The sequence below is a fragment of the Branchiostoma belcheri genome, unplaced genomic scaffold (genome assembly GCF_001625305.1).
Source record: "Branchiostoma belcheri isolate BF01 breed outbred unplaced genomic scaffold, Haploidv18h27 scaffold41, whole genome shotgun sequence".
Classification (NCBI taxonomy): domain Eukaryota; kingdom Metazoa; phylum Chordata; class Leptocardii; order Amphioxiformes; family Branchiostomatidae; genus Branchiostoma; species Branchiostoma belcheri.
The window spans coordinates 665422-678590 of record NW_017804032.1 but is presented as its reverse complement, the minus strand read 5'-3'; the positions used below and the strand labels follow the sequence as shown (position 1 = coordinate 678590).

Below are 13169 nucleotides of genomic sequence, written 5' to 3'. Positions count from 1 at the left end.
CAGAAATACACGCATACATTTCAGATGGGTCAGGGCGATTTCGTGTTCGTCCTTCAAATAACGTGGCCCTTCTTTCAAAGGTCATTTGTGTCTGTGTGTGTGTGTGTGTCTTGATGTGTGTGTGTGTGTGTGTGTGTGTGCGTGAGAGAGAGAGAGAGAGTGTGTGTGTGTATGTTTGTTTCTGTCTCTGTATATGTCTGTGTGTGTGTGTGTGTGTGTGTGTGTGTGTCTGTGTGTGCGTCTTCGCTTTTCTATTACTTCGTTTGCATCTATACAAGACGTTTATAGAAATGTTTTCGTTTGGTCATCACCTTACTGTATCTTTTACTGCATATTATCTCCTATATGAATCAAAATCTCGTGTTCTATCTATTTTTCGATGTCTACTTGACGCTGGCTAAATATTATATCATGTTAGCAAGCAATGATTTTTTGCTCAATATTCCTTCAACCATTCAAATGCTCATCATAAGTTAATTCTATATTTGAGTATGAATTATATTCGTTTATCTAGAAGTAAATTAATAGATCGGCCAGTTTCATTTGCTTCAATTTCGTTGCTTTATACATTCTCAGCGTGGGGTTCTTGCTATATTTAGGATACATCATTTTAAGAATTGAATCAGCACCTGCCATGTAGATCATATCACGTATAATTAATAGCAATCTTATCCATCAAACATTATCGATGTCAACTTAAACGCCCACCAACTATCTCTTTAAAACCCAGATCATATACCGATAACGTTATACATACGACCACTTTGCGATAGTATAGGGTAACACAGATGTGTGCGTTTATTTTCCACCCGAATGTGGGTGGATAGAAGAGCTTGGTTGTGTGAAAGGGTTGTCCTGGTTTTTGGATAGTGTAATTTGTTGTGTCTGTCCGCTGCCTTGGCTTGATAACGGTTAGCCTACCCTGTGTCATTATACGGACCTGGTTATCAAATGTACCTACATGATCACTGCACAACTCCTTATATACACCAACGGTGATGTCCTCTAGCAAGGGTCTGTCAAATGATTTCTAATCATCTAAAAAAACACAAGAAATATCATTCATCTGCTCATATGGTTTCTTAGTTTGTTGGTATTGTATTCAGTATGAATATATCATAGATGTAACTTAAGTGTAATTTGGCGATGTATGTAATTCCATTTTAATGACATTTGTCGGCATCTGATACCTTTGTATACACATGTGGTGATATTAGAATGGTAATTAGTAATATCATATCGGCATAAGGCACAGTACAAAATACAAGACATATTGCATGGACCCTGTAGATACTAATGGTGTTGCGTTTGTAACTATAAACTTATGATTTGATCGTTGTATTTTAAGTCTAAATCATCTATGGTTGATTCTCTTAGATATTTTAAAGTTTCATTCCTCGCCATATGAAGAAATACTCACAAAAATGTCATTATTTTACCTAGGTAATTCAAACGGTAACTGGTTGTGTTGGACGATTTGTTGCACATTCTTCAACAACAAAAATGACAATTTTTTTCAAACATTTGTGCTAATGAAATTTCAACAGAAAAGAATATAAATGCAAGTAAGCACACATCTGGAACGAAATGTATCGATATATTGAGTGAGGTGTGGCGCTCTACGATCCCAAACTATCCATATATTCAGCTTAGCCGATAATCTAATTTAGCGGAGTAGTTCCACCGAATCCCCGCGGCTTCCACTAGATTCATCTAAATCCACAACTCTTGATGGGATAATTGACATCATTCATCATCATATTTTCCCTTCCTTTCGTCCGTAAGGATAGAAAAAAATCCGAGTCAGCTACGCGCAGGCACTTTCAGGCTTTTTGTACATGAGTAGCTATTATATACACGGGGAAACCCCCTTATTATATTAGCATATTAATAGCGGTATAGTGTGTGTGAAGTAGGTGAGATGGATGGTTTGCAGGTAGTGGTAACAATAGGGGTATACTGTTGGCTCTCTCTTCCGGAAAATAGCACATTATCGTCTCTGTTTTAAAGATAGATCGTGTAGAGCTGTTCATATAGTCCTGTGGTACAGTTAGTCTTGGAACGGGAAACAAATTTTATTTTTTATACAGATATGTAAGATTATGTTACGTTGAAACAGATTTTTGCCCAGTATGTGTTATTGTAGGCAAGGCTTTGACATATGTTTGGTTTTTACGGTTTGGTATTAACATGTTTTGCCTTGAAGAGTGGACGCTACTAGATTATATCCGAGGACATTATACAGAAGTATAATTTCCTTGATTATGCGCAAAAACTGAGAAAAACGTTGTCTACGGACAGAAATATAAACTTACATTTTAAAGATATAATTTCATAACATACAGACGAGATGTTACAGAACACTAAGTTCGTCTTGAATTGTGCCAAGGAGTTCCTTGATTTTACTACTCGTATCATGCCAAATATGAACCTGAAAATTAAGCGATGGTTTGGATGTTGTATCTCTTGCAGCATTTAAATAAAAATTACTGACAAAATCGTGTATTATTTGCCATGACCGTCAGTGTAATATGAAGTACAGAAATCCGGTTTGAAGTATGTATTTGTAGATTTTTTAATATAGAACCCAGCCGGTTTCCATATACAGGTGTTCCGTATCGCTTTAGGCATATGATGATATTTTCGTATAGCCCGCTGTCGTTTGTATTGGTATAATTCCATACAAATGTTCCGTATATTTCTTCAGCTGTGGTGATATCTTCGTATAGCCCGGTGTCGTTTATATTGGTATAATTCCATACAGATATTCCGTATATTGCTCGAGATGTAGTGATGTCTCCGTATAGCCCGGTGTACGTTTCTACAGGTATAATTCCATACATATATTCCGTATATTGCTCCAGCTGTGCTGATATCCCCGTACAGCCCGGTGTATACGCGGGTATAAGACTGTACAAATCAATTACGTTTCACTGTAAACAGGAGATAATCCTAACAAACCCTCTCTCTTGACCCCACCACACTCACACTTGTATACAGACAGGGTGATGAAAATACCGCTCAATACGGAACGATATACACAAAAATATCACAACTGTATCACTGTGTACATCAATATACAGTTCTTCTAATAGCTCTATCCTCTTTTATTCTTTATTTCAAATTTTAATTTCTTTTTATTTAGTAAGGATCTCGCGGGCACACACATCCAAATTTCGTCCTTATTGCATAGAATTTTAAGTACAGATCACGTTAAAACAAATGATTTGTTACACTTCTCGTAACAAGGTTTAACTCCCTTTAAAACATTTAGAAAACCATTACATCTTTAGTACAATTTTTCATCGTACTACCGAATATATCTAAATAAAATCTAGATTTTTAGCCTTCTTGATAGAACTGAGACAAAACGGACCATTCCAGAATTTTGATACATTATTAACCAGATACTATTTCGCGACGTATTTTTATTCTGTTTTTACGGAAGCCAGGCGGTTTGCCTGTTTACGAGCATGTTTCCTGTTTGGCTGTCAGAGACACACATTTTCTGTCAGGAGTTTTTGACAACCTCAGGGGAATATATCTATCCCTTGCGGGGTATCAAAGGCGATCACAGGCCTTCTGTGGTCACCTGTCATCTTTTTAAATCCGTAGTATTTCCGGCCTGGTCTTTGCCATATATATATGTATAACTAACTCTCAATATTTGTATACTCGGATTTATTTTACTAAACCGATCTTACATAGACCAGCGAGGCTTACCATTGACTACTATTGCTACTTCTACATTGTTAACCCATGGTACTTACCAGGGCACAGGCTTGGAAAATATGCGAAATATAATAAGTGAAAAAGGTTTCAAAATTATCTTTAAAAAAATACAGATGTTTACATTGTTTTCATGCTTGTTGTCCTTATGTACCCAATGTTATTTTGATATATCAAATCTATAAGATATATAAAAGACTACTTTCCAAACCTTTAGTCGAAAGATAACTGTCCTTTTTTGAAAATGAATTGTAATCATGTCAATATTAGTGATGCTATGATCTGAAGCATGCAAATATACATATGTAATGTTACCTCTGATATTTCATTCGTTTTGATCGAAAGTCCATATTCTTATTTCACGTCTTACGAAATATTTTCCCACAAACCGACATGGTATTTCTCTAAGAAAATTCAAGGACAGTGACATAGGCGTCACCAGGTGCAGCCATGGCAACCGTTGCTATGGCCTTGACGAGGGATGACACACCCACCTGTCGCTGCCAATTACAGCAACATTGTCCATATGAAAAATGACAAGATGTTACTTCATTAACTACCATTGACACGAACATTCTTCATAATGTTGTATCTTAATATACAAGGCTTATTTGATATTAGCTAATGTGCCTTGTTTTTTTATTATTAACTTTGTACACACTTAGCACTGTGTGTGACACAGATGCACAAGAAATATGATTTTAATTCGTCGATGAAGGTTAGAGACATCCAGGTAATGAGATACACAGGAAATGGTTAGATTCTGAAAGCTACCAGACGTTTCAAGAGGCAGCTACTATTTTTGTCAATAGTGAATGCTACGTGTTTTCGAAACAAATCTTCATTCAGTAAAAAAAAAACTCACAACTAGTACTAACGTTTTTAATCTTTCACTGGTAAATAATTTCCTCGGAAAACAACTGATAGATTAATTTTTTATTCAAACATTAAAGATGGTATACGTACTACAGCACAAAGTGATAACACACTCAAGTTAAGAAGACTCAGTTTTATGCTACCACTTACATATAACAAAAACATAGATTAAATAATATTAAATAAAAATAAATATCTACCATAGTGTAATAAAATTTGATAAACGTCCATGCAGTCCCCACCCAATGAAGAAAACGATAAAATGACAGATTATGAATATGTATATATCTAACCCTAGAGAGGATAACCGTTTTGAGATTGTTGATTATCAATAGCCAGACATAACAGACTATTATGTGCTTTGCCGTGGTTGGCTGGAGTGTGTATAGAACGTACGGCCCTGTCTTCACCCCAATGGTTGCTTCTCTATAAAGGTCCTCCCGACACGAGAACACCACTGTTCTCCTGCAGCCATTGTGACAAAAACACTTGGCTTTCCTTCTGTGCTTTCTCCCAGCCGTAACTCTATCGTCCTCTCGGGCAAGGGAGGGGGAGGGGGGTCACTCAGGGTCAGGGTCGGACAGACAATTGTTTAATCCCCTCGGTGAAACATGTTGCAGTCTCTCTGAATCCCTTTCTTCGTGTTTTATTGATTACGTGTCTGTTTTTTTTCTATCTCAGACAGGTTTGAAACAGAACAGTACAGTAACGAATCGATGTGATACGTAGTAGCTACAGTGTCATCTTGTGAAAGATCAAACTTGAGAATAGAAGTCTATATTCTATGTTCCCAACTAGTTATATCTTACAAACACGATATACTAGTAATTACACCGCATATATAAAATTTAAACCATCACTACTTTATATTGATAGTTCTTCTAATTTTGCGTTGTTTTTTTTTCTTTATTCAGGAATATAAGATAGATTGATAGCCTGATTATTATAGCTTTATTACTGACTGACAATGCATTGGTATGAAACTCCCGCTGTGAAGTAGGGAGGGGCTCGATTGTTATGTCTTGTTGGGGGTAAATTTTGTGGCATTTATGTAGAATCATTTGTATGTTTGATGCACATATAAATCATATTTTTCTGCTTCGTTTACAGATAATGCAAGAAGATGTGGTCATTCGGTGCCACCTTAAAGGATGTACATCTGACAGAATTCGAACAAACGGTAAGTTGAAATGTATATTTTCATACAAAACAGTTTTCAATCTAGTTTGGGTACCATACACATTGAAGCTGGTGTGTTACGCCAAAGGGCGGTTATACCGAATATACATTTAATACATATACGGGTATCATATATACCAGGCTATAGTCTGCTTTGTTCCATATCCATGTCCCTTATACATATATGATTGCCGGTTATATCACACGCAAAATCGTTCCGCAAAATGAAGATCGCTTGACATTTCCAATACTGTCAACTCGTAGGTTACCAGCTGTCAGTCATGGCACAAAAGGGGCGTGGCTTCGTTTGAAACATTTCATGCCTGCCAGGTGTTTGACCACAAGTTACCGCTATAGATATATAGGTGTATGCCTCATATAAGATACTCCTAGTATATGATAACTCATAGATTACAATTATTGCATACATGCCGATATTCTGTACTCTCCAAGCAGAGGTTTAGGCTTATTTTTTGACGTTTTCAGGCGTTTTTTATCGGGCTTTCTTTTTTCATATAATGGTATCGTTTTTTATACCAGCCAAACTTCGTGTGGCAAATGCTAACTGCCTGACAAATGGATACTGCCTGGCCAATTTGATACTGTCTTTGTATCCACCAAAAGATCTGCTTGGAGATTAAGTGTATGACTCATATTTATATATTTGATACTCTTAGTATAAAATGATTCATAGATTTCACAATTATTGCATACATATTCGATATTCTAAGACATTTCATAGAAGATACACATCTTCAAACCAAGGAAAACTACTTCAAGATTATAACCTAACCTTAAGAAATTGTATTGTATGTTCTTGAGGACAAGGTTTCTGTAGATCGACTTGTCCTTGGGGTCTCAGATAGCTGTTTTTGTTTTTCTCTAGTCGATGTCGGATGGTCCTGGATATCAAAGACAAAAACACATTTGTACATTAATGTGTTGTTTGTATAGCAATCAATCAATGAAGGATATGTATGACAACGTACTGTAGTAAACATACACAGACACAGCAATGGTCGCACGAAACTGCAGTAATTTGTCACCAATAGCGTGCTACAGATGCCACGGCCCTGCGTTTCGGGTTATTAGAATTCAGATGCCCTGTGATAGTACTGTTTACTATATATAAGATTTATCCAATATTCAATATGTAATCACACATGAAAGACCGTGCCGCAAAAATCAGACCGTAAGAGAGGTTAGTAGATATGTTCGGAAATTATGTAGAATACAATAATATCTGCAACTGTTGCAAAAATGTATGGGGATGTTAGTGACCATTTAGTTTAATTAAATGCCTGACATTCAAATGCTAACCCACAACATATGCTGATTGGTATTGCTTAAAACAGATGGTTGAATGTAGGATATGCACGGTGCTGTCAGAATTAATGCAAATTAACTTAAGTGATCACGCGAGAAATCTCTTAAACAGAGACGTGTGTGTCTTCAAAAATTGATAAGGAAATGGTCCTGACGTCGTCATGCGATCATAGCGGACGTCCGGCCGGTAGAAGTAGTCGGGAAGGTATCTTAAGAAGTTTTGGAGTCGTCAATCTTAAGGTTAACCATGCTCCCAAGGGGAGGGGGGCGGTTTTATTGGTAGGAGAAAAGGCGAGGTCTCGGTCGTTATTACGTGAGTTGAATCATCCCTCGCTAAACCGCTCGATTTACGCTCCTCTTTGAGAAGTTTGGACAGTATAAACCGAGGAATTACTCCACCCTTAAGGGCCAGTTAAATATTCATGCCACTTAAACGGACGGTAAATGTTGTAGAAGTAATAGAATACTCCTTGCTTTCTGACCCGACGTTATAAAAACACGGCGGACAAAAGAGGACATATCCAGCGCGGAAAGACCCCGGGTATCCTCGTCACTCCAGCGGCAATATTGAAACTTATCCCGGGCATTATCTTTTCAATTGCCGGGCGGCCTAATATTTGGATATGGAAAATACGTTTGCAAATCGGTGGGTGTTGACATTTCTTATCTCTACACGAAGAGCGGTCTAGAGTAGCGTCCTTACCACCACTCCACAAAAACACCTGTGTGATTGCGAACTTCTTAGATATCATATTTAAAGAAAAAGAAGTAAAAATGGTGATTAATGGGGATATAATTGGCGGGGAGGTCACTTCGCGTCAGATTTAGATTGGCCCTCGTTTGCTCCAGGCTTGTTCGATAGTCGTTGGGCTTTATACCAAAAGGCGAGGTATCCTCTTCCCATCACTCAACGTCGTTTTCTTTTTGTACGGCGGCCCTCCGCCTGGAATTAGTCCGCCTGAATAATTTAGAAGGTTCAAACAATCGATGTGGGTCGAGGCTTTTCGGGTGATTTTCGCCCGTCAGTCTTGGGATAGTCAGGTTACAGGTATCTCTTTATTTTCCCTCTGGTAGTTGGGGAGAAAAATAGACGCCGGCTCCCTGTGGAGGTGGTTGGCGGAGGGGGAGATAAAATTTCCAGGCGTACGGTCGTCGGGGTACCACCTTAAACCCCCGCTATCGACTGAGAGACACTCGCTACGGCACGGTGATTGAGAGGGTTTTTATAGAGGAGACGGAGATGGGCTGGATTGAGAGGAGCCGTGGCCAGGGGTTGTGGCATGACAAAGCGACTGTCAACAGAAAGGGAATAATACGAATGATTCTATCCCGCCATTTGTTACAAACCGTTATGCGCGGAATATTTCAGAATCTGAGCCCTGACTTCTGTGATCGGAGATGCGCATACTGATGTTTAATGTCACGATGGAATCATTATAAATCGTAATTTTGAATGAAAATAATAACGACAGAAATTGTGTGTAAGCTATCCGATCATTTCTACATCTGGTATAACTCTAAATACTGGAAATAAGTGTACTTATTTCATAATAATAACAGACGGTTATCTGAGAAGTTTCTCGTTTGTATTTCTTAAGATTTCTTTTTATAACATCACTTGAGTGATCTTCCCACTTCCCAAGAACAATGTCACACAATCTTAGAAAATAATATTTGCAAGTATGAAATTGAAAAGAATGATACATGTAAGGCTAACAATGTTTCATTTTCTACTTATCGAATATCCAAACAATTTATGTAATTATTCTATATCACAAAACGATTTGTAATTTGGGAATTCGCAAATCGGTTCCCAATTTCGAACACTTATTACGAAAATGACACCACATCATAGAAGCAACAAGCAAATGTCTAAGAATTCGAATCTATTGAAAAATTCTTTCGTCATTCGAAAAATATATGTGCGTCATACGTGAAGTTCCGATTCCCAAAGTGCTATTTATAACCTAATCTATCAAAAACCATGGTGCTTGATTTTTCATTGAAAACTCCATTTTACTTAATTTTGACGTTTTCTCTTTAATTGCCTTCATAATCCTTCACGACGGAAATTACTACCAGCTTCCTGTCTTGGAATCCTTCAACTTCGTCCTCATTATATCTTCAAGTGTCTAGACTTTTCTTAATGAGGTAACTTCGTTACTTAGTGGTCTTCTCTTCTTTCATGGGAACTGAAGCGTTCTTTCATGATCTTTGGGTGAAAGTCAGCGCGCGTTCGTTGCTCCCAGTTCTTTATTTCATACGTCTAATATTCTAAAAGACCTTTATGTTATCAAAGATAATAATTTTAAGCCGTGTACAATGTAAAAGAAGGGAAAGGAACAAGAAAACAAGGTTTCTGGTGAGAAAACATAGCTGTACTGTCAAATTTCTGTTTGTGCTGGTTGAGGAAAAATAAATAAGTCTTCTGTTTCTTTTGTGATGCGCTGTTTTCATGTAAACCACTAAATCAACACTGCTCATCACGTGGTTTCTCTTTTTAAATACATGTACATGATTCTCACAAGACACGATTGCGTCACGTGTTAAGAAACTGTTTTTTAGAACGAAAGAAGAAGAAAAATCGCACAATTTGACGGTAACTTATACCGAAAATTCGCTGATGAGTTTTGTTGAGAACAAACCAAAGCGTCGCAATTTTCATTTGACTTTTTTCCGTGCTTAAGTGTTAAGTTAGTTTTCTTGTCCCAAACGAAGTTTAGCCGACCTGTCAGTCACGGTTAGCACAATGGAATGAAGCTATTAGGGAGGGAAACTTAAACTTTATTACGTGAAACTGTTGTTAATTGCAAGACACAACTAGGAGGATAAGGTGGCTAACAAAGTCAGACTTCTCCCGTACCGAGAGTAACCTTCCCCTCCCCTTAAATTCAATTAACTCGCACTCAAGGTTCCCCTCGCCATGATTATATTTAGGGACAAACCTGTAACTCTTCTGGTAGGAGAGGAAACATCTTAGGGACATTTTCATTTTTTGTCTCAAGAAAACAGGAGAGAATTCGATCGAAATTATGGTAATTTTCTTCATCTTTATAGGTTTAACGGGTGGCAACTCGATCGAATTTGTGTAGGTTTAACGGGATCCAAATTAAGAACGTTTCATTGACAAGTATATATTTTTACTTTTGCTTCACCTTTGTGTCTTATTAACGTACTGTCCCCTTAGGTCAGAGATATTTTTGGTGGGGATTATTTTACTGATTATGTTTAAGGCTAATTACTTGTTTATCACTTTTATCTGAGGGGTTGACTTCGAAAGTAGGGGTGTCGCGTTAGTCTGTCAATCTGTTGTTCAGAGGGGGTAGTAGCTGGAGGGGGGTAATTGACTTTCAAGGGGGGTGAAACCCTAATATTCTATCACAACATTATAGACAATTTTTCTCTTCCATTCTTTTATCATTTTATGATTGTACATATCTCCTAACCTAAAGAGTTAGCAAACTGGACATTCTAAAGCCGGACAACTCCCCTGGCCAACTACATTCTTTTTAGACCGATTTCTACTATTTATTCAGCCTGCAGTGGAGCCTGGTGGAGACTAGGAAAGAGTAGAAATTGGCCTAATAGACAGATAACATGCCAAGGGAGTTGGTCCAGTTTCCAGCTAGCTATCTATTTGGGCAATTTCTCCTCTTTCCAGTCGCTTCTGAAGCCTGGCAGAGGCTAGACTGCTCCAACAACAGTTGTAAATGTAGACGTATTTTTCTACCGTGTTTCCTCTCCAATAGTGGGACTCTTAAAGACACTTCGAGAGGGACTTGAGATTTATGAACTTGATGCCTTGCTTGATATAAGGCCACCTGCGTCCACTGAACGTGTTCCGAACAACTTTTCCGTGCTATAATACTCCACGTAAATGACTTGCGTCCCGACAAATCTTATGAAATGTTCAAACTTCAAAGAGAACTTGAATTTTGTAGAAATGTGTTGTTTATGATTTATTTGTACAGTTTCAAGAAGTATGTGTGCATTAAGAAAAATGTCAATGTTAAGTGTTTTTCTTTATTTCTAAAATCTTAACCCTATTATTTTCCTTTAGATTCCTGGCTTTTGTATATTTCACGCGTGTTTTGCATCGAATGTATGCGTAAAATCTACATTCTATGAACCAAGGAGGTTTCTGATTGGAACACCCACAGTAGTATTGCCGGCATATCTATCAAAACTTTTGTATACCTAAAAGCTTTACCTTCAAGCTCCGTCTAGTTCTCTTTTCCCTGGGTTTGTTTCCCTGTAACAGAGATTGTAAAGGCCTTTAGAAAGTGGACAGTGGGTTTAGCACACGCCAAGTGTTTGTGATCGGTGTAGCGCCCGCTGTTCCCTTTTGTTAGAAGAAACAGGTACACTCACGTCTTGTAAGGTAGTCCATAAACTAAGCAGGCGGTTTGTTGTGTAGTTTTAAACAATGGGTACAAATCATCCCTTGTCAGTGTCTGAAAAGAGCGGCTTCCCCCTCCCCTTTGACTCCATAGTATAGAGTGTTTGCCGCGAGTCTTTACTCGCACGTTTTCATTGTGTGGGGAGTTTGAGGAGCTCTTCGCTATTACAGGTAGCAAATCATCGTGGCTGACGTGTGGACGCAAACGCAGGTGGAGTGAAGAGATGTGTTGGAGGACCATCACGGGGTTCGGGGTCTCCTCAAGCCCTCTTAACACCTTTCCATCGCCGCGTCCCGCCCATGCCTTTGTCCACCTGTCTTAGGAAGTACACGCGGTCAGACCTTGCTCTAAGAACTGTTAGAATAGCTGTGTTTTACCGACTCTCTTTTCTGGCGTTGTGTTATACTAAGTCTATACGGTAGCCGTATCTCTTATCGTAGTCTCACGGAAACAACGTATCGTAGGCGCTGTCCCCAACAACCTAGCGAACACGGGAAACCCAGGACTGGTACTATGTTTGTGCACCTAGTCTAAGCCAATATTCCGACTTAATTTACTGGACTAATTGGCGCTGTCACTCACCACAGCACCCCTGCTACCAACCCTGTACAGTAATTCCCTAATGCAGACTTACGGAAAAATTTAGGCTATGATAATTTGATATTTGGAGCTGTGGGCAGTAGTGGTTACGTACAGGGTACTGTTACTGATAATTTGCCACGCTAGGGTGGTGCGAGAATGCCAAAAACGACAGCAGGAATTTTGAATGAACGTCGCAGTGAATGTAGGAGATTGAGATGTGTTGTCTTAAAAGGTTTTGGCGTGTTGGTATAGGACACGGCGGTGGAAAATGGACGGTAACCCTAGACGTGTCTACTCTTGTTCTACCTTTTTCAACAGGGTGTCTAGGGTTCCCTAGGTCAAGCTTCGCCCAGTGTTTTCTTACAATCGGGGAGTGTGTTGAAAAATCGCTTCAACTACTACAGTACTTTCTTCGTCTTGGGTCTACTGTTCCTCAAGTCTTTGTTTTGAAAAAAGGCGGGAAAGAACGAGTACTTGAACCTATTTGTGTTCCGTCTAAGAATCTTCCAAACATTAAAAGGGGGGCATCCCCCTCTTGAGGGTAACAAGTGCTTGACGGAGAGAGAAACAAAAGTTTCTCCCTGGCTTCCGGTGTCCCACCTGTGCAAGGAAACTTATCTCCGCACGCTGTAAGCTATCTTACCGGAGGAACACCTCATACCGTCAGGCGATCAGCCACTGCTATCTAAATGTCTCTTTGTTCTAAACTGTAGTGGGGGGTCGGCAGCAATGTTGGTGGGCCTTAGAGAGATTTTAATTACCCTCAACGTGCTATACTTTTCTTGGTAGTTGATATGAGCTGTATTCGGTTCTAAACTTGAGTCATGTGTGAGGTGTGTGTGTTTGTTTTGGTTGCACATCCGTTTTTCGGAGGATTCGGTCCGTACTTCGGGACATATTTCGGGACACAGGATGTATCGGTAGTCACACCTGTTAAGTTCAACACCGCCCCCCCTCCCCACTTCACACGTATGCTATGGAATGTTGTCGGGTGGATAGTGAGAGGATAGGCTATCGGAGTGTATCTCTTGGCGTGTGTGTGTGTGTCATACCGGTTCTACCACCCCTCCCTCCCCC

General features: G+C 39.0%; 1 long non-coding RNA gene across 1 annotated transcript in view; it reads left to right on the top strand.

Moving 5' to 3' along the window:
- The window catches only part of LOC109477862, a 66398-nt gene that overhangs the window by 11048 nt on the left and 42181 nt on the right, over nt 1-13169 (top strand). Inside the window, exon 2 of the long non-coding RNA XR_002140697.1 lies at nt 5716-5785. This is a non-coding gene — a long non-coding RNA (uncharacterized LOC109477862). The remainder of the gene's footprint in view (nt 1-5715; nt 5786-13169) is intronic.